Raw genomic sequence first — 19940 nt, 5'->3', positions numbered from 1 at the left:
TCTTAATTTTACAAGTTTTAAATTTGCAACAGGAACGAAGTATACGAAATGGAAACGGAGGTATACAAATTGATTACTTAATTGAAATTGAAAAAGGCTTTATTCAAGCGGGCGAGGTTCAGCATATTGCTGCTCTGCCACCTAACCTTTGTCAAGGAAATACATTGAGTTACACAAAAGATACAATCAATTGAGTACAAAAGGTACGGTGATATACAACAAAAAAATACAGGTATACATTAAGATGATAAAAAAAGAAAAGAAAAAGTGGTACTTTTAACAAAACACACACACACGCACAAGTACTAGGGTCTACAAGTGAAGAAAATAAAAAAAATACAAAAACAAACATGAAACCGATCAATAACATAAAGACAAAATGCTTGTGATTCACAATGCAGGGGGGAGGCAGATGAAATATTTTTACAATGCATGATTATTTAATAAAGAAGATGTACCAAGTCAAGTCGGATTTCATTTACGTGGTTCAAGTGATAGAATACAAATCATGGATACCTGAACTTAAATTTTTTGGGCTGAGTAAATAAATTTCTAACATTTTCTTGAAGGAATGAAATGTTTTAGCTTGTTTTACTACATTTGGTAGAGCATTCTATGACCTTGGTGCTAATATTGAAAATGCCTCAGTGGTTTGCTTGAGTCTATGGTGTGGAATATCAAACGTATTTGTTTTGCGTGTTAAGTGAGTGTGAATAGTTGATCTAGCAGTGAGTTTCTTGTATAAATACCCGGGACATGTTGTTTTAAGAATGTTATAAATGAGAGAGCAATAATGCAGATGTCATCTACTGGACATTGTCAGCATGCTATTGCTGTTCAGAATAGGCAAAATATGATTGAATTTTCGTACATTGTAACAGAAGCGGATGCATTAATTTTGTACCTTTTGGATCAGGATGGCTTTGCTTTTTGTCAGAAGTGGGCCATACACAACATCACAATAATCAAACAAAGACAGTATCAGCGTTCATGTCAGGAGTAGCTTGGTATCTTTGGACAGACAGTCTCGTATTTTGTACAACTTTCTTAGTATTCCTAGAGCTTTTGAACATTGAGTAGAGACGTGATTATTCATAGAAAGTTTATAAATTTGTACTCCAAGACTTTTTACACAAGGTGAATAGCTAATGTTTAAGTCCATTATTTGTAATTCTAATTTGTCAGGAGCAATTTTATTGAGTTGATTAGCGGAACCTGGAACAGTATAAGTACATTTTAAGGGATTAATCGTTATCAATACACCAGTTACTGATAGCATTAAGATCTTGGTTAAGGAGTCGAACAACTTGTGGTAAGTCCTGAGGCAAGGCTTTTATAAACAATTGAGTGTCGTCTGCGTAACATTACATCTTTGAATGCTGTACAACAGATACCAGATCTGCAGTGTATAAGGTAAACAATACTGGCCCTAAAATTGAGCCATGTGGAACACCTCTATCAAGAACAGCAGCTTCAGAGATTTTGTAATGAGAGGAACTACGTAAAGTAACTTGCTGTTTTCTTTTATGTATATAGGATTCGAACCATTTTATGGTATTTACTGAAAAGTTATAGTATTTCATTTTTGCTAAGAGAACAACATGCTGGACAAGGTCAAATGCCTTTGAGAGGTCTAATAAAACTAGTATGACCACATATTTGTCATTTAGTGCATGAAGCACATTATCTTCAATACCTAACAAAGCAGTAGAAGTGCTGTGAAATTTACGGAACCCAGATTGTTCGCATGGAAGTATGCCAGAGCTGTCTATATATGAAATCATTTGCTGAAGCACTAACTTTTCAATTACCTTTGAAAGAACTGGCAATATACTTATTGGCCTAAGGTCACTAGTTGATTTAATACAAGGCTTCTTTGGTAATGGCAGAATTTTAGCTAGTTTCCTGGGATTAGGGAATTTACCACTCGATAAAGAGTAGTTCACAATGTTAGTTAAGGGAGATGTGATAACAGCTAAAGCTATTTTAAGCATATATGGGGTTATTTCATCAAAGCCCACGGCATTAGATTTAATGCTAACAATTGCTCTTCTAACTTCATGTTTGGCAATTGTATATTGTTGCAGTGCATAATGATTAGCAGTTGTATATTGTGGTTTGTTTATTCAATATATAAACTTACATTTCGCAACTTTAGTTTTAGGAATAGTCTGAGAGTAAAGGTACTTCATTTTTAACGATATAGTTGTAAATTTTTCGCAAAATAAAAAGTGTTTGATATAATTAATCGAGGACTTCTTTTCTAAATGAAATCCAGTTCACAACAAGGTAAATTCAGACTACCTTCTTCTAAACGTGAAAAATGAGTATTAATTCTGTTGTTAGGAACGACAAACAAGAATTATTACATAAAGACGGTAGCGTATTTAAGGGAGGCTTCCGGGCTTAAGCCTTCTCGGATGTTTTATTTACTATATTAAAGTAAATGAAATATCTTGCAGAATTTTCACATTTCCACGAATAAAGTTGCAAAGCCCCCCGAAACAAAATCGTAAATACGCCACTGCATAAACATCACATTCCTCTCAAAAAGTTTCAAGATTAAGATTTATAAATGTTTCGGATCTTAAATAACTATTTAGCATAAAGCAATGACAGACTTTAATATGAATCATCTTGCACATTCAGACAAGTGTCTCTCATCACTAGAACTACGATCCAAAATTGTCTTGACATGCAAAATAATGTATATAAAATGTTTAAGTTGGCATAGGCGGCGATATAGTGGGTGCAGCTACACCCATATTAACTTTGATCTTCAGATTTCCTACAACAATCCTTTCTATTTTGTATATTTCTTGTTTCCTATGTTTGAGTGTCTTCTTAAGTCTCTCATAAGTTACTTGCTATTATACAGTGTTTTTGTAGTTTTTATTTTTTTCTTTAGTAAAACTTAGGGATAATTTTTGAAATCTTAAGGCTCAATAGTGCAGAGCGTTCTGGCAACAATGTTAGGATGTGTTGTCTCTTCCCAGCCTGCACCCATATTACCAAAATCCTGGCGCCGCCTATGTAAGTTGGAGTATTGCTTCTTAAACTTTGCATATAAATGTTTCATCGTATCATTCAACAACCTCTTTGTCTTTCAACTTTATGTCGCGTAAAGTATCCTTTTCCCCAGGAGCCATTCTGGTGTTCTCACCATTCTCTAATAATTCCTGGATACCTTTTTTTTATTCTTCAGAGGTAAACTTTCTACCATATGTTTAATTTCTTGAGTAGACGTTCGAATAGCTCTGTTCGACATAAGTGATTTCAGGTAATAGAGATATTATATTTTTTCATTATTTTCTATGCTAATTTTGATAGAAAATCTTTTCTTCTCTTTCGGGACAGGTCTTCTGCAAAACTCTCTCTTATTTGCTTCTCCATGACAATTCCTTCAAACAATTTCTTCCTAATCGTCATAAATACTTTTTGTGACGTCAGCAAACATTTTATATTTTTCCTTGGCCTGTCGCTATTATTTGTGCCTTTCCTTTCAAGCCTATAACAGCGCTTTCGATATTTTTCAACATCTTTAGGCATCCGTTTCAATTTTCGTTCTAAATGTTTGATCTTTTTTGTGTGTTCCTGTCTTTTTTTTTTTTTTTTTAAACTACCTAATTCTCTTCTCGCATTGCTTTTATTACGTACTGCAATATTGTCATGGTTGTCTTGAAAACAACCCGGTTCATCCTGCAAATTTGGACTTGGAGAAAGATTAGGACTACTTAAAGCAAAATTGCACAGCAATATTTTCTTTTCTTTCAAGGTTTGCTTGTATCTTCTTGTTCTTTCTCTCCACTGTTTTCTTAAAGCTCCTCTTTCATGATCACTCATTTTCGTATTTGCTGTTTTGATTTTCTTTTGTTCGACTCTCTTTTTATAACTTTTCCTCTCCTTTTCACTTCTTCATACCTCTCTTCATCTTTCTTTATCTTTCTTCGATATTTTCACATTTTTCCTTAGCCACTTTGCTTCTTAACTTTACCCATTTCTCTGTAAAGAAACACACATGCAAAGAGTTGTCCCAATAAGTACGTAATGAAAATAGTCGTAAACTAATATTCGGAAAGGTGAATCGTCGCATTCAAGGCATGAGGGAATATGTTGCCGTTTCTCCACAAATATATTTTTTATATCTTCTTGTCGGCGTTGATGGCCTACACCTGGTGGCAAATCGTGATAGCTGTATTGAGTTCATCTAGCTTTGAGAACCACAAATGATGGGCGTTTTTTTAAGGGATTAGATGGGCTCGTTGGAAGCAACTTTTATTTGCTTCTGTAAAATTTATGCATGACCTTTTGCCTTCAACGGGACGAATTGTGTCAACAAATGAAATTTTACAGGATGCAAACAACTGAATACCTGTTATCAATTCATGTTTGGGAATCAGTAATTAAGCCGTTCTCGCCCAAAAGAAAGTTGCATCACATGGATCCTTTCTGAACAGGTTATACCTCAAATAGTTCAATCCTCTTTATATATATATATATATATATATATATATATATATATATATATATCCAGGGTGGTTATGCATCAATGACGGAAATTTGGGAGGTGAAACTACAGGTAAAAACAAGCAAAAATCTCATATGAACATTGGGTGAATGCAGCTTCGTTTGGACGCAAGAGGCATCTGAAATGTCACCTTCTGAGGCGGAAATTTGCAATATCGCAAGAACGGAGAGAAATACGAATGTCAGGTCAAAAGATATCAATGGAAACTTCATCCGAAGAAACCTAATATGCATAAGAGATGGCGAAACAGTGGCGGCGCCACAGGGGGCACAAAGAAAGTGAATGAAACGTGGAGATAAGTTGGCAATTTACACTGAAATATTGTAGGAGGGGATGTTACATGGAACATACAGCAACAAATGTTAATGAACAAAGACAACAATGTATACGCTTGTAACACTCCTGCACGGACTAGCATCAGTTGCCCTATTTGTGAGGGGTAGACAAGCGTCAATCCATATGGTGTTTTAAGGATCCATTATCTTTGCAGACCAGTCACAACTCGCACAACTTCAGCTACCGATATTGCAGGGTTTGCGCAACGATGTCTGAATTGAGGATACCCTATTATTCTTGGGATTCGATCTTCATTTACGGAGAATTGGGCATCTATGGCCCAGTGGATACGCCAGCCCATTTTCGTATAATGGGGAAAATTTTAGGTTAACGGTAATGATGGGAGTTGTTGTAAAAGAAACAATCGATCACAACGCAAGGTGAGTATTCATTAAAACCTCACGTAACATAAATCAATTTACATCAATAAATACTTGAAATAATCCTAAAACAAAATGGTTGTCAAGAAATATATTAAATTATTCTAATAGAGCATTAATGGTTACAATGTTGTTTCCGAGATTTAATGAAAATATATAAAATACGGAAGACAATAGGAAGTACAGGCAATCTTTATCCATCAACTTTAACTTTCTTTCGCTTTGACATTTCCTCAAGCTCTCTTTCTATTTTAATCTTTTTCTTCTTTCATTCTGTCTTTCACTTCGTGATTTAGCTCTTCTTTTCCACTTCTGCTGTTGGAGAGTTTTCTTAGCTTTTTTCCAGCTTTCAACACTGAACACTGCGGTTTCCTTCTTTTCTCTCTTCTGAATTTGCGTTTTTATTCTTGCACACATTTCATTTCCCCTTCCTTTATTTTCTTTTACAGAGGTTTTATTTTCCTTTCCTTCACGCTGCCAATAATTACTTTTCTTCAGGACGTTTTCTTTCTTAGATGGATACTGTACTTTTCTTTCTTCCTCCGATTCCTTATAGTTAATATCGTCACCCTGTCCAATTTTAAATTTTCCTTTTTCTTCAGTATAATGTTCTTCATTTTCTGAAATTCACATTTCTTCTGTAAGGGTACTTCATTCTCATAATTCATCTCCTCTTTCATACGTTTGTTTACTCTATTTTCCTGACAAAGAGTGTTACTTCTATATCCTCATTTACAATCATTGTTTCATTTTCGATTTGCTCAGTAAAAATATTTGGCTTATCAATGTCTTCATTGTCTGGTTTATCTTTTTCATCTTTTGGTTTATCTTTTTCATCTATTGTTCTGATGTTAACTTTACTGTTCTCCGACTCTTTCACTTTGTCAATCTTATGCCTGTAGGATGAACATTTTGAGAAACAAAGACTCACATCTTTTTTGAATTCTTTATGAAACAATATTGTGTTTGAATATAAGCCGCAAAATCTCATTCGGGCTCATCTCATTAAAATCGATATCTTTTTCTATCGTCTCATATTCTTTTGTGGTCTCTTCCCGGAAAACAACAAACGGGATTTCTTCATCATGTGTCCTATTGCGGACTTTCATTAATTTCTCCTTTATAGACTTCCTTCTCATTCCTTTTAAGCTTTTTTCCCAATTGATCATCGTTCTCTTTATTAATATCTAAACTTTTCTTGTCTTTTCTTCCGTTTTTTTTCACAATGCTTCCATTTAAATTTTTATCATGTCGCTTTATCCCATCTTCTGATTCACATCTCTCCTCTCTTCCAACTTTTCCACAACTGCTATCTTTTCTTTCTCTCTTCTTCTTTTCTTCAATATCAACATTTTTCTTCTTTTTAGCTTCTGTTACTACCTTCCTTCTTCCCACTTCTTCTTTTCACCCTTAATATAGCTTTTCGACTTCTTTCTCTCTCTTTTCTTTTCAATTTTATCTTCCAGATCGGGTTTTGTTTTCTTACTATTAGTTTCTATATTGTTACTTTCTTTCTTCTGTCTCTTATGCTTCTTCTCGTCCTTAGTATCACATTTTGACTTCTTTCATTCTTTCTTTCCTCTCTTTCTAAGTATAACTTCTTTTCTTTTTCACCTTCTCTTCAGTAGTGCTTTTTTCTTCCTTTCTCCTTTCGACTTCTCTTCTTCAGTATGGCTTCTTTTCTTCTTTAATCGTTTCGCCTTCTCTTTTTCAGTATCGCTTCATTTGTTCCTTTCTCTTTTCGACTTTTCTTCAGTATCGCTTCATTTCTTCCTTTCTCTTTTTGACTTCTCTTCACTATCGCTTCTTTTCTTCCTTTCTCTTTTCGATTTCTCTTCAGTATCGTTTCTTGTTTTCTTCCTTTCTCTTTTCGTTCTCGCTTCTTGTTTTCTTCTTTGCAAGATAGTTTAATTCTGGTTCTGTTACTAAACTCGCAGACATTTCCACCATATTCTCCTCATTCAGATTTTGTTTTAATTTACATGGTTCACAAATCCATTTGACGTGTGCTTTACTCAATAATAATATGTATCCTCATTCATGTTGACACACCTGAAATGATTCCACGACTCACAGTCGTCACAAGGTATTAGTTTTACATTTTTGCGCTTTTGTTTTGTTGAACTGCTTTTGACATTAGCGTCATCGCAACATACACAGAATACACTAACACTACTATCATTTTCTGTCATTTATTGTTTTTCTATTTTCAACATTTGATTGGAAGAGCTCTTCTTTCCTCTCTTCTCTCTCTCCTCTTCTTTCCTTTCTTCTCTTCTTCTTTCCTCTCATTATTCCCAAATTGAAGATTTTTTGTTTTCGAATTTCAAATAACTCCAGAATTATCTTTAATTCTTACGAGGATTTGTTAAATTATCGTATATTTTCCTTTTATTGTACACCTTGTCTCAAAAAGGTTGAGCGCATTCTTTATTGGTGTTTTGAGGCAAAAATTTTCTAAGTCCAGCTTCGGGTATCTTCGGGAAAAAGTAAGCCAGGTTCGAACCTCCAAGCCAGCCTTTGCAATCGGGAAAAAGTTTGCAGATGTGTTTTTCTTCTTTTTAATATAATAAGACTTGTTACCAAGTGTTTAAAAAAGCAACATTGATTGAAACACTTAATGATACAATATTTCGAAACCTTGCACATGCTTGTTTGTCATTTAGCTCTCTATACGTAATGGAGCATTTAAATACGTTAAAGAATCTTTCCATATGTAAAAGAATGCTCAAAGTTAAGAAATAGAACATAATTATCGCCTGAGTACTAAAATAAAAGTCAAAGTAGAACAGAAACAGCGTTTGTAATGGATATGAATGTCATAATTATCTTGAGATCCGTTATACATCGCTAGAAGCTTAGTTCCAGAAGTCCTTGTGTTAGCTCATTGGTAAGCTGTTGGATTTCAAATCATAAGGTTGTGAGTTCGAATCCAATCTGGGTCAATACTTTTTTTTAAAATTATATTTTCCGCAATGCATGAAAAATTATATAAAATAATTACATTAAAATACATAAGTTGTTTATATATAACATAATAATTGCAGAACATAGTAATTATTATGTTTAAAATATAACATCTGAGATAATTTTCACAGTAGGTCGTTATTTTATATGAGAATGTTAAATACAAGTTAGGAAAATCGTTTAATAGCAATAAATAAGTTGTGTAGTGTATTTATTTGCAGCTATTTGTCATACAGATTTAACTTCTCAATATTCTCATTACAGTATGTTATTTATATTCGTGAAATACAGTATATTCCTACGGATATAGAAAGTGTATAAACAGAGTATCCAAAGTCGTATCCTGCTTCAAGACACATAGCTTTTCCCGATCCCCTTAACGTCACGGGAAGAAACACAAATTCTCTTTAGAACGGAATGTCGTTACTTAGAGTCTCATTCGAATACGTTGAATATGCTTTTGTGTATTCATCTCTCTCTCTCTCTCTCTCTCTCTCTCTTTCGCTTTGTTTATGTGTGTGTGTGTGTTGCAGAATATCCCAAGTTGAATACAACATTTGCAAAGTATATGAGCATCATTGTCATCGAATACCAGAAATTGAAAGTCGTGTTTCTTCAGGTTAGGTTTGCGTGTTCATGTTAGCTCACTGGTAGAGTACGGACTTGCCACTGAAGAGGTCTTGAGTTCAAAGCCTACAGCTAATTATCATTCTTTTGTTAGTAGGATTGCACAGAAATCGGATACAAGGAGTGGTTTACTTCTAGAAATATTTTCAGAAGCGTTTAGGTAGCCCTGAAAAGGGCTGTTTTCGGGAGTTAAGGCGGGGTCATTAATATTGTGTCCAAGACCCTTCTGAATTTATTACACGCTCCATTCTTCTCGGTATGGAATCTATTACATGGGTGACAAATCTATCTCCTTCCTCTACCTCCAGCCATGCTTCGGAAACAAGATGCCACAGGTCATCCTGAGTTCTTGGTGGATCTGCCTCAGGCCAACTTTCCCTTAGAGTACGCTTCACTTCTGCTCACATATTTTCCATGAGATTGAGGTCTGCTCCACGAGGCGGCCAGTCGATTAAATCAATCTCAGGGTGCCCTGCGAACCATTCCTGAACCACACGGGAATTATGTATTGGCGACTGGTATTGCTGGAACTGAATTACACCATCAGGCTGAAACAGATGGCACCATGATATTACTGATAATGTCTAAGTACTGAGCATTGTCCAGATGTCCTTCAATTCTATGAAGCTGTCCTGCTCCGCGACTGGAAATCCAACCCCAACATAAAATAGGCCACTGCGATTGCAAGCAGCCACATATCCATGGTCATATCGGGTGCCTCTCAGACGATACACAAAACGGCGTCCTTCCTTTGATGTTGTGAATATGGATTCATCTGAGAAAACTACGTTTTCCCAATTGAGACCCACATTCGCCTGTGCAAACGCGAGACGGTAAATTTTGTGGTCGTCTGAGAGTTTTTCCTTCACGGCAGCAACACGGCCACGTAACCCAGCATGACGAAGCCTTCGCAGAGGTGTATGCTTACTACCAGGAAAGAGAGAAGCTTCCCTTATCTGTCTAGACGTCCTTAGTGGGTCTAACCGGGCTTCGTTTACTAATCTCGCATCTTGGGCTTCGGTTGACACATGCGGACGACCAGGAGATCGTAAATTACCAGTCTGACCTGTAGCACCATATTTCCGAATCCATTGCCTTCCTGTAGAGGCCGGGACACCTACTCGCCTGCTAGCTGCAGTTGCAGAATAACCTTCCAACTCCCATAAAGTAATTACTGCTGTACGTCTATCCATAGTTACCAATGTTCTGAGCTGTGAGAAGAAAGCAATAGGTAAAAGCTAGTATCTGACGTGTGATTGGTTACTTGCACGACACGCCTATTGTGGGGAACAGCGTTGCCAGATCTAGCATAATGATGCTAGATCTAGCATAATTTGCATGTCTCTAGCACCTAGTATCTTGCTTTTAGCATCCTGCCCAAATCTAGCACAATTTCAGTAAGTTATCAAAAAGCCGTAAAACCTGGAGAAGTTGGTCGTGGGAAGAAAAAGAACGGCAGAAATGTATCCTCTTCCATTGATTCATACACTCGGTAAACCATACAGGCAGTCTTATTTTCCTAAGTAAGTTCGGAACGGCTTTGGGCTTTTTTCTTTGTGGCTCCACCCAGGGTTTTCTAATCCTTTAACTCCGAGGCATGGGCGGAGCTATGGGGGCCATTCTCCCCCCAACTTTTTGACAACTTCACCATCTTTACTTCTGACTTCATGATCATATTTATTCCTGAAATGACAGCTCCGAGACCGACCAAAAATCTGCCCCCTCCCCCAGCGGACGATTCCCAACTCCGCTTATGCTGCGAAGTAATTTTCTTTCAAAATATGTAAACAAAAACTTTGCATTCATTTATACGATATATACGCCATTGAGTTTGGCAACGACTGCAGTAATTTAGTTGAGTTAAAATTTTGGTGCGTGAAGTATTGAGTTCTATCCATGCATTCGTGCTCTCTGTGTATTTTAAGTTACGTTATCGTATCTCAACTTTGTTTTTTTTTTAACTCCTGAATTAGTAATTATGAGGATCTAGCATAATTTGACCGAATCTAGCATAAGTTCGATCAGGTTTTGGAATAATTCCGAGCTGTGAGTCTGGCAACGCTGGTGGCGAACGACTCGCGAAAGAAATCTGAAAATGGTGCGCCGTAATAATAATAATAAAAACAGTTTTTATAAAGGAATATTAATACATACGAAAAGCTGTTTAAAGAATGAATTGTTATACTGACTTTACACGTATAAAAACATATACCATATACCAAACAGATTGAGCGATATGATTATAGCTGTTTTGAGACGAACACTTTCGAAGTCCAACTTCGGGTGTCTTCGGAAAACAGTAAACTAAAGCTGCTGGTTCGAACCTCCAAAGCCAACCTTAGTAATCGGGAAAATATGTACAGATATGTTTTTCCTTCTGTTAAATATAATAAGACATGTTGAAATGGTATTAAGTGTAGAAAAAAGTAACATTGATTGAAATACTTAATGATACAATATTTCGAGACTATGTATTCACACTCTCGTTTCGTCATTGTGATTTCCATACGGAAAAGAGCATTTACGTATGAGCTCAGTTATATTTCAGAAGCAGCTTCCGAAAAGCGGTCATATTAGCTCAGTGGTACACCACCGAGCGTTTAAATCGTGAGTTCGATACCCGTTCAGGTGAGATTCTTTTATGATATTCTACTTTCCTCAATGCATGAAAATTATGTAAAATAGTTACATTACAATTCATCAGTTGTATATATATTTTCATATCATCAGTTGTATATATTAGTTGAATATATATAATATATTCATATCATTTCACGACATAAGTAATTCTTATCTTTAAAATATAACATCTGAGGTATTCACAGAACGTCGGTGTGTTATGTGTGAATATTGAATACAAATTTAAAAAATCGTGTAATGGCAATAAATAAGTTATGTAATATATTTATTTGCAGCTACTTTCATCGCAGATAACTTCTCAATATTCGCATTACAGCATTTAGGTAGAGCATATCGAAAATCGGATCGTGGTTCAAGACAAAAAACTAGCTAGCCCCAAACTGTCACGTAAGAAATTCACGAATCGCAAAAGTAAAGGGAAGAGATTGAGAGCGATAATTCCTTAATCGCTCTCTCTCAACTCTCTCTTATCTGCATTTATACATATAAAAATGTATGTATGTATGTTCCATCATAACTCATGTATGCCTAGAGCAGGGTTTCTCAACCTGGGAGTCGCGGCCCCTAGGGGATCGCGAAGATAGGCGGAAGAGACAAATATAGTTAGAATCTAATACCAGAAATTATTTTTAAATATTATTTTTAATTTTGTTCTGATAGGCATACTTTTATTTTTTATACACACTGTAAAGAACAATAAAAAATAAGTCTACTGAACATTTTCAAAGGGTGTAGAATTCGTGTTACTATTCGGTTCAAAGTCTCTTGTCGTCGCGAATTCTGTCGAGAAATTTGAAGCTTAAAATATACAAAACGATAATCATGCCTGTTGTTCTGTATGGTTGCGAAACATGGTCGCTTACTCTGAGGGAAGAACATAGACTGAAAGTATTTGAGAACAAGATCCTTAGACGAATATTCGGACCCAAGAGGAACGGGAATGGGGAATGGCGGAGGAAACTTCATAACGAGGAACTACATAATTTATACGGTTACCCAACATTGTTAGGGTCGTCAAGTCTAGGAGGCTTAGGTGGGCAGGTCAGGTAGCTAGAATGGAAGAAAGTAGAAACGCTTTGAAAGTCTTGACTGGAAGACCAAACGGAAAACGACCATTAGGAAGACCTAGGGGCAGATGGGAGGACAATATTAAGATGGATCTCGCTGAGATAAGAATACAAAGTAGAAACTGGATCCAATTGGCTAAGGATAGAAGTCAGTGTAGAGCTTTTGTGAACGCGGCATTGAACCTCCGGGTTCCATAGGCCATAGAGTTAGTTAGTTAGTAGAGTTGTTTAAAAATGAATTTAAATCAAAGAGGTATGATATAAAACTAATGAGAACTGTATATAGAAATACTAGAAAAATACACATGAAACAAAACCTGCACATTGAAATACAATTAAAATTAAAACCTAATGAGATACCTAAGCATGGTGTAATTTCACTAGTGCAGCAATGCCCGGTTCAATCTTCATGACGAATATTATCAAGCCGTTTTCAACTGATAAGCGATTTCTTATCTTTGTTTTAATGTTTACCATAAAAAAAAAAAAAACACTTTCGCACAAGTACGATATAGCAAATGGAATTATTACTTTTAAAGCAGCAATCGCCAGACCAGGATATTCTTCTCTCCTCATCAGGCAGAACTTGTCCAAGTCTTCGTTACAGAAAACCAGTTGCAAAGACTTGTCGCATGATCATTCTATTATTTGGTCAAGAAGTTGTGGGCTTAGATCGGATACGTTAATGGCCTCTTCAATGAAGGAGTTTAACATCCATCTTGAACCAGCACCTTCGTCGTTGGGAATATAGATATTACAGTTACTATATCCACTGTCAGTGCCGGGCGCCGAAAAGAGGGGCCACATATTTCGGAGGAAGTGTGTTACTCAAGTTAGGAAAGTGCATGTGCACATGTGTAAAATAGAAGGAAAAACGTAATAAAATGTGCTCAAAATTAAGGAAAGGTAGGGTTTATTTTGAAAATGTTATTGAGCTTCGTGCCAATGGTGGCGCTTCGTAGCTAGTCTGTCGACGTCACTCATATACACGGTGACATCGTAGTATACTCTCGCCCCGGGCAATGATTTTCCATGGCACTGTTCACTATAAACAAAAAAAATGGATTCTATTATAGAAATAGGTATGTTAAAAATCCCACACAAGCTTATTATAAAACAAATTATAAAAGGGTCGCTGGCAAGAGCGTGTGATAAAAGTGGATCGTGATAGGAATTAGATTGAGAACCACTGGCCTAGAGTAATTTTAACCACATTTCTTATAGTTTCAAAAAGAGTGCTGTCGGGTTACCTATGGTGAATGGGAGGGGGATACATATAAAAGATTGGTAGAAAATGATCGATATTAGATTCATAGTTTTCGGGGTCGCTTAGATAAATAGTGAGACTTTCAATTTCGCTTAACTCCGATTAAGCTCTCATTAGTAGGGATGGGCACGAACGACTTTTCTTTGAAACTCGACTCGACTCGAAACAGACATCTTTGAGGTCTACTCTTGGACTCGGCGCGAAAAATATCTTCCAACTCGACTCGGATTAGAGTCAAGTCGAACCAAAACGAGCCAAATCCTGTGTGGTCCTACCTAGACAATACATAGACAATAATTATTCTATCATCAATTATACTACTGTTACTACAAATAATAATAATAATAATAATAATAATAATAATAATAATAATAATAATAATAATAATAATAATAATAATAATAATAATAATAATAATAATTATTATTATTATTATTATTATTATTATTATTACAACACCGTGTACAAACATGAACGATAGATGGTTAGTAAAGGAATACTAAAAGCTAGTTGACTGCCGACGTCGGTAGTCATGAAGTCTACAAGGCAAGGACATCGTTCATTACCCTAAGCTGTAAGCGTCGGTGGACTACAGATGGTCAACTATTAACCTCTCGCCAGAAATTGGTGGCCCCGCAGCGACGATCCGTGATGGCCCAAGTTCCATATTGAAAACTTTACTACCAGCGGCAGAGACGCGATGAAACGCCAACGAACCACAAAATTACTCTCCCAAAATATGTTAAAATGACTATATGTGTGATTTGTTTATATTTAGGTGAAACAAGAAAACACAAAACAAATACCCCGGGGTGGACGCGAACTATCAATATTACGATTACTAGGCACGTGTTCTTCTGACTTCCCCACGGAAACGATCATAAAAAGCTTGGTTGTTGAAGGATAAATCATTGACGTCTTAATTTAGCCAATCAGACAAACCTCTACATCTCGAGTTCTAGGAGGTCATACCGTGAACCGTTTCAGATTTATTGCTTTCTGGTGGAGTACTATCCATGCGCAAAATTTGAGCATAATAGCCAACATGCATCTTCGGTGCCTCTTATCTTTAGTACAATTTTAACCAGAGATGGTGTGGGTCAATGAAAATTTGATCCACGACCCACCATGACCACTATGACCCACCACCCAAATGACCCATTGGCCCACTCTGACCCATCAACCATCGTGATCCACTCTGACCCACCACCAACTATGAACCACTCTGAACCATTGCGACCAACTCCGACCCACCAAAACCCATCGACATCAACTCTGACCGATGACCCACGTCCTCCTCTCCATTGACTAAAGAGATTACACTTGTAATAAAACAAGACTGTGAAATTATCACTTATCGGAGTTTGAATTTCTACCGTCATTGGCTCAAGCACCTCTTTGTTACAATACTGGTGGGTCTGACCTTTACGATATATAATGGCAAAGTGTTTCTCATCTTCCGAATTAAAATGAATTTAAATTTGTCATATGTAATTATTTCTTTGTTGCCTTACAGACACATTTCAGTAGAAAATAGGGTGAAATTTAAAAGTTTCGAATCAAGGAAAAATAGACCAACGTAAAAAAAAAAAAAGAGAGAGAGAGAAACTAATTTTCTATATAATTAAGCATGCCGTACTAATTGGAAATGCCCATGTAATTAAGTTTAGAATACAAATTTTATGGCCATTTTTCTCTAACTTTATGGCTTGATTGCCTTATGCTCGGAACGCTCCATATATTAAACACCAGCTTCAGCAATTATAAATAGAAAGCAGTGGGTATAAAATTCAAAAAGAACTTTAGTTTGCATTACTCAATTTTTTTCTCAACTAATATCAATCGTTTTCGATTATTTTTACAAATCAACCCACTACCAATTTCCAATATATAGAAAATGCACCCCCGTCCCCCCGCTCATAAAAGACAATTTTAAAAAATGCCAGAGCATATTCTCTTTATTTTTAATAAAGAGTTATATGCTGAATTTCAGCTCTCAGTTGAACGGCTTGTGAGATACTAAATTTTTCGCAAAAATTCGGACTTCTACTCCCCCTAAGGATATGTATTATAATGAAAGTGACACGCGTATGATAACTTCCCAGTTGGGATTGGAGCCTGATTATATACCAAACGTCAATTCATTTGACTTTGCAATTTGACCGTGATGATTACGCAGACATAGTTACTTTCAATTTTTTATGATACATATCCTTATTTCATATGTTACAGATGATTCAAAAATATTTTTTCAAGCAGTTAGCTCCTCTAGAATCTCACAGGCTGCATCCCAAAATCCAACTCCTAGTATCCTATGACAATCCAAAAGTGACTGAACTTTTTTTTATTAGGAACAAATGACAAAAGAAAAATGGAGATCTTGAAAATAAAATGTAGAAAAGCTCGGTGCCCCCAATAACTCCATATTTCTCCGCCCCTTCATTCCGAACTTAAAAATAAAACTTAATTCGAATATGGTTAATTAGTGAATTTATTACAGTTAAATTCCACTCACTACATGCTACAGCTACAACTATGTAAGAAAAAATAACAACTGTGAAACATGTTCTGAATTACTATTACATTTCTTACGCTATTATTAAACATATTAGAATAGTAAAAGAGGATTGTTCGTGAAATAGTATATTTGCTCATGATTTTTAACTTTTTCATACGGAAAAAATTAAAATATTATTCAAGTTTTAAAATTTGCACTCTGCAAATATGTTGCCCTCTAGGCAATGGGACTGATGTGGACTAATGGGAAATGCTGCACTGTTAGCGGCGCTGAAAACTTATGATTCGATTCTAATATCGGTTGATTTCGATATCTTTATGTCGCTACGTAACCACCCTGGGTGCTAATGGGAGCTTAATTGGACTTGAATTGAAAGTAGAGCTATTCACCTAAGCGACCACGAAACTATGGATTCAATAATAATATCGACCCGTTTCTAGCATTTTTGATATGTATCCCGACAGTACTCTTTTTCCAGACTGTAAGAAATATAGTTAAAATTGCTCTAGATATATCAGAATTATGTTGAAACACACACATAAATCCACTTTTATATTCTGTATAAATAGAGAGAGAGTGAGCGAGCGAGCGAGCGAGCGAGAGAGGGCGACTCAAGGCATCACCACTTCCACATTGCAAAAGCATATATCAGGAATTGAATTGAAAATCTATGTAAAGACTTTCTTCTGTGGCATGCTTCATAAGGACAATTCCAGTCTGCTCACGTGACCTTTGGGCTTCATGAATTTTTTTGCGAGCGTTCCGACTTTGGATTCTCTGTTTATACCCTCTGTTTATGCATCGAATAACTTTTCAAGAACATAAATGACATTCTATATTATGAATGTTGAGAATTACTCTCTATATGACAAATAGCTGCAAATAAATACACTACATGATTTATTTATTGCTATTGAACGAGTTTCTTGACTTGTATTTACATCCTCATATATAATACCGACCTACTGTGAAAATTATCTCAGATGTTATATTTTAAACATAATAATTACTATGTTCTGCAATTATTATGTTATATATAAACAACTTATGTATTTTAATGTAATTATTTTATATAATTTTTCATGCATTGCGGAAAATATAATTTAAAAAAAAGTATTGACCCAGATTGGATTCGAACTCACAACCTTATGATTTGAAATCCGACAGCTTACCAATGAGCTAACACAAAGACTTCTAGAACTAAGCTTCTAGCGATGTATAACGGATCTCAAGATAATTATGACATTCATATCCATTACAAACGCTGTTTCTGTTCTACTTTGACTTTTATTTTAGTACTCAGGCGATAATTATGTTCTATTTCTTAACTTTGAGCATTCTTTTACATATGGAAAGATTCTTTAACGTATTTAAATGTTCCATTGCGTATAGAAAGCTAAATGACAAACAAGCATGTGCTCATATTAATAAAAGGTTTCGAAATATTGTATCATTAAGTATTTCAATCAATGTTTCTTTTTTAAACACTTGGTAACAAGTCTTATTATATTTAAAAGAAGAAAAACACATCTGCAAACTTTTTCCCGATTGCAAAGGCTGGCTTGGAGATTCGAACCTGGCTTACTTTTTCCCGAAGATACCCGAAGCTGGACTTAGAAAATTTTTGCCTCAAAACACCAATAAAGAATGCGCTCAACCTTTTTGAGACAAGGTGTACATCGTATCAGTGTTTCTTCCAGACACATTTTTTGGCAGTCCCCGCGGAACTCTCAAAATGCCCCCCGGACGAGACCAAAATAATTCGTCTATAATATAATAATAAATAAAATAGTACCAGCAGTGCCCCCGGAACATTTTTCTGAAAGAACGACTGCATCGTACAGGAATAAAAATTATCGTATGATTCGATAATTATCGTACGTGTTGGCAATATGTCAGAAGAACAAGTAGGACATATTGAACACCTTTTGTAGGACGGCATTATGTTGACCACGGTAAGTACAATACCTCTTGTTTCTACAGTACACTGGGTCACATCTTCCATGTGTTTTGTACGATCTGCACGTTTCATCACTAAGAGTATTTAACAGTTTCTTTGTAGCTCCCATGCGCCGTCACTGTTCCGCAGTACGTGTGCATAATTGGATTCTTCGGATGGGGTTTCCTTTGATATCCTTTGACCTGACATACCTATTTCTCTCCGTTACACAGATACTGTATTCCTACATTCCGCCTCTCATAGTGTCCCTACAGCGTAGCCATTGTTGCCTTTGTTCATTAACATTTGTTGCTGCATGTTACATATAATATCCCCTCCTACAGTTTGTCAGTGTAAATTGTTCACTTTTCTCCGCGTTTCATTCACTTTCTTTGTGCTCTGTGGCGCCGCCACTGTTTCGCCACCACTTATGCATATTTAAATTCTTCGGATGGGTTTCCTTTGATATCTTTTGGTTCGACATTCCTATTTCTCTCTGTTCTTGCGATATTGCAAATTGCCGCCTCGGAAGGCGACATTTCAGATGCCTCTAGCGTCCAAAGGAAGCCGTATTCACCCAATGTTCATATGACATTTTTTGCTTGCTTTTACCTGTAGATTCACCTCCCAAGTTTTGCGTCATTGATGCATGACCACCCTATATACTTCTGTTTCCTTCCACTGACTAATATTTTGTTGTACGTAAAATAATCAGGGGTTTTGGTTGAACATTCTCAAAAATGAAACAAGCTTATCGGGGTTTAGTAGGAAAAATACATTAAACTAAGAATTAGTGTGAACACACCTCACACATCAATCTTTGTATACTCCGTTACGTCAGTGTATGTTCCGTTACCCCAGCAATGGTATCGGAAGATACGTATACAGAGGATACAAATTGTTAACTTTTTCAAAATAAACCGCGCTTATTATTATTAAAACGTAATAAAAGACTGATGGAATTTAAAGTATGTTAAAAATGTTACACTGATATTAAATTTACATTGTTCATATTGTATTCATTTTCATTGTTCATATAACTCGCCTCTTTTATGTGGAACGGCAGATACACATTTATCAGGATGTCCTCGAAAATTTAACACACTATATCAGGTTATCTCCTCTGCACAGAGCTCCTTCGTGGCTAAACAGTTAGCGTACGCGCCTTTGGCGTGGAAGACCCGGGTTCGGTTCACGGCGGGAGCTCATGTGGTTCGGATTCCACGTTAATCAGTAGGTCCACGTCTCATATAGCCTCGCTGCTGAACGGACGTTAAACTTAAAATCAACTCAACTCTCCTATGCACAGCACAAGAGGAGATACATGAATATGTGCAAACTCACTCGAACTCTTACTCCATTCTGACCAGGTGTTTACTGCACGTAATTTGCCTTTATTTGGTGGCGCAGGGCTACCAACTGTTGATGTATTTGATCACGATATTCCTAGTAACGGAGGATACAGATAAATCGCGGGACGCCTCTAAATATAATATTACTTCATACGGTGTACATATTTCTGTGACGAAAAGTACTCCAAAGACAGCAAGAATATTCTGCTTCCACTTCAAACATGAAATTAGATTAATGTATTATTTCATATTTGAAAGCAGACAGCTTGAAGTTGTCAAAAATGACATTGGGCCAGGTAACGGAGGTATACAAATGCCA

This window comes from Thermobia domestica, chromosome 18 (assembly GCF_964235325.1).
Source record: "Thermobia domestica chromosome 18, izTheDome1.hap1.1, whole genome shotgun sequence".
NCBI classification, from domain to species: Eukaryota; Metazoa; Arthropoda; class Insecta; order Zygentoma; family Lepismatidae; genus Thermobia; species Thermobia domestica.
Note: the sequence above shows the minus strand (reverse complement) of the source record.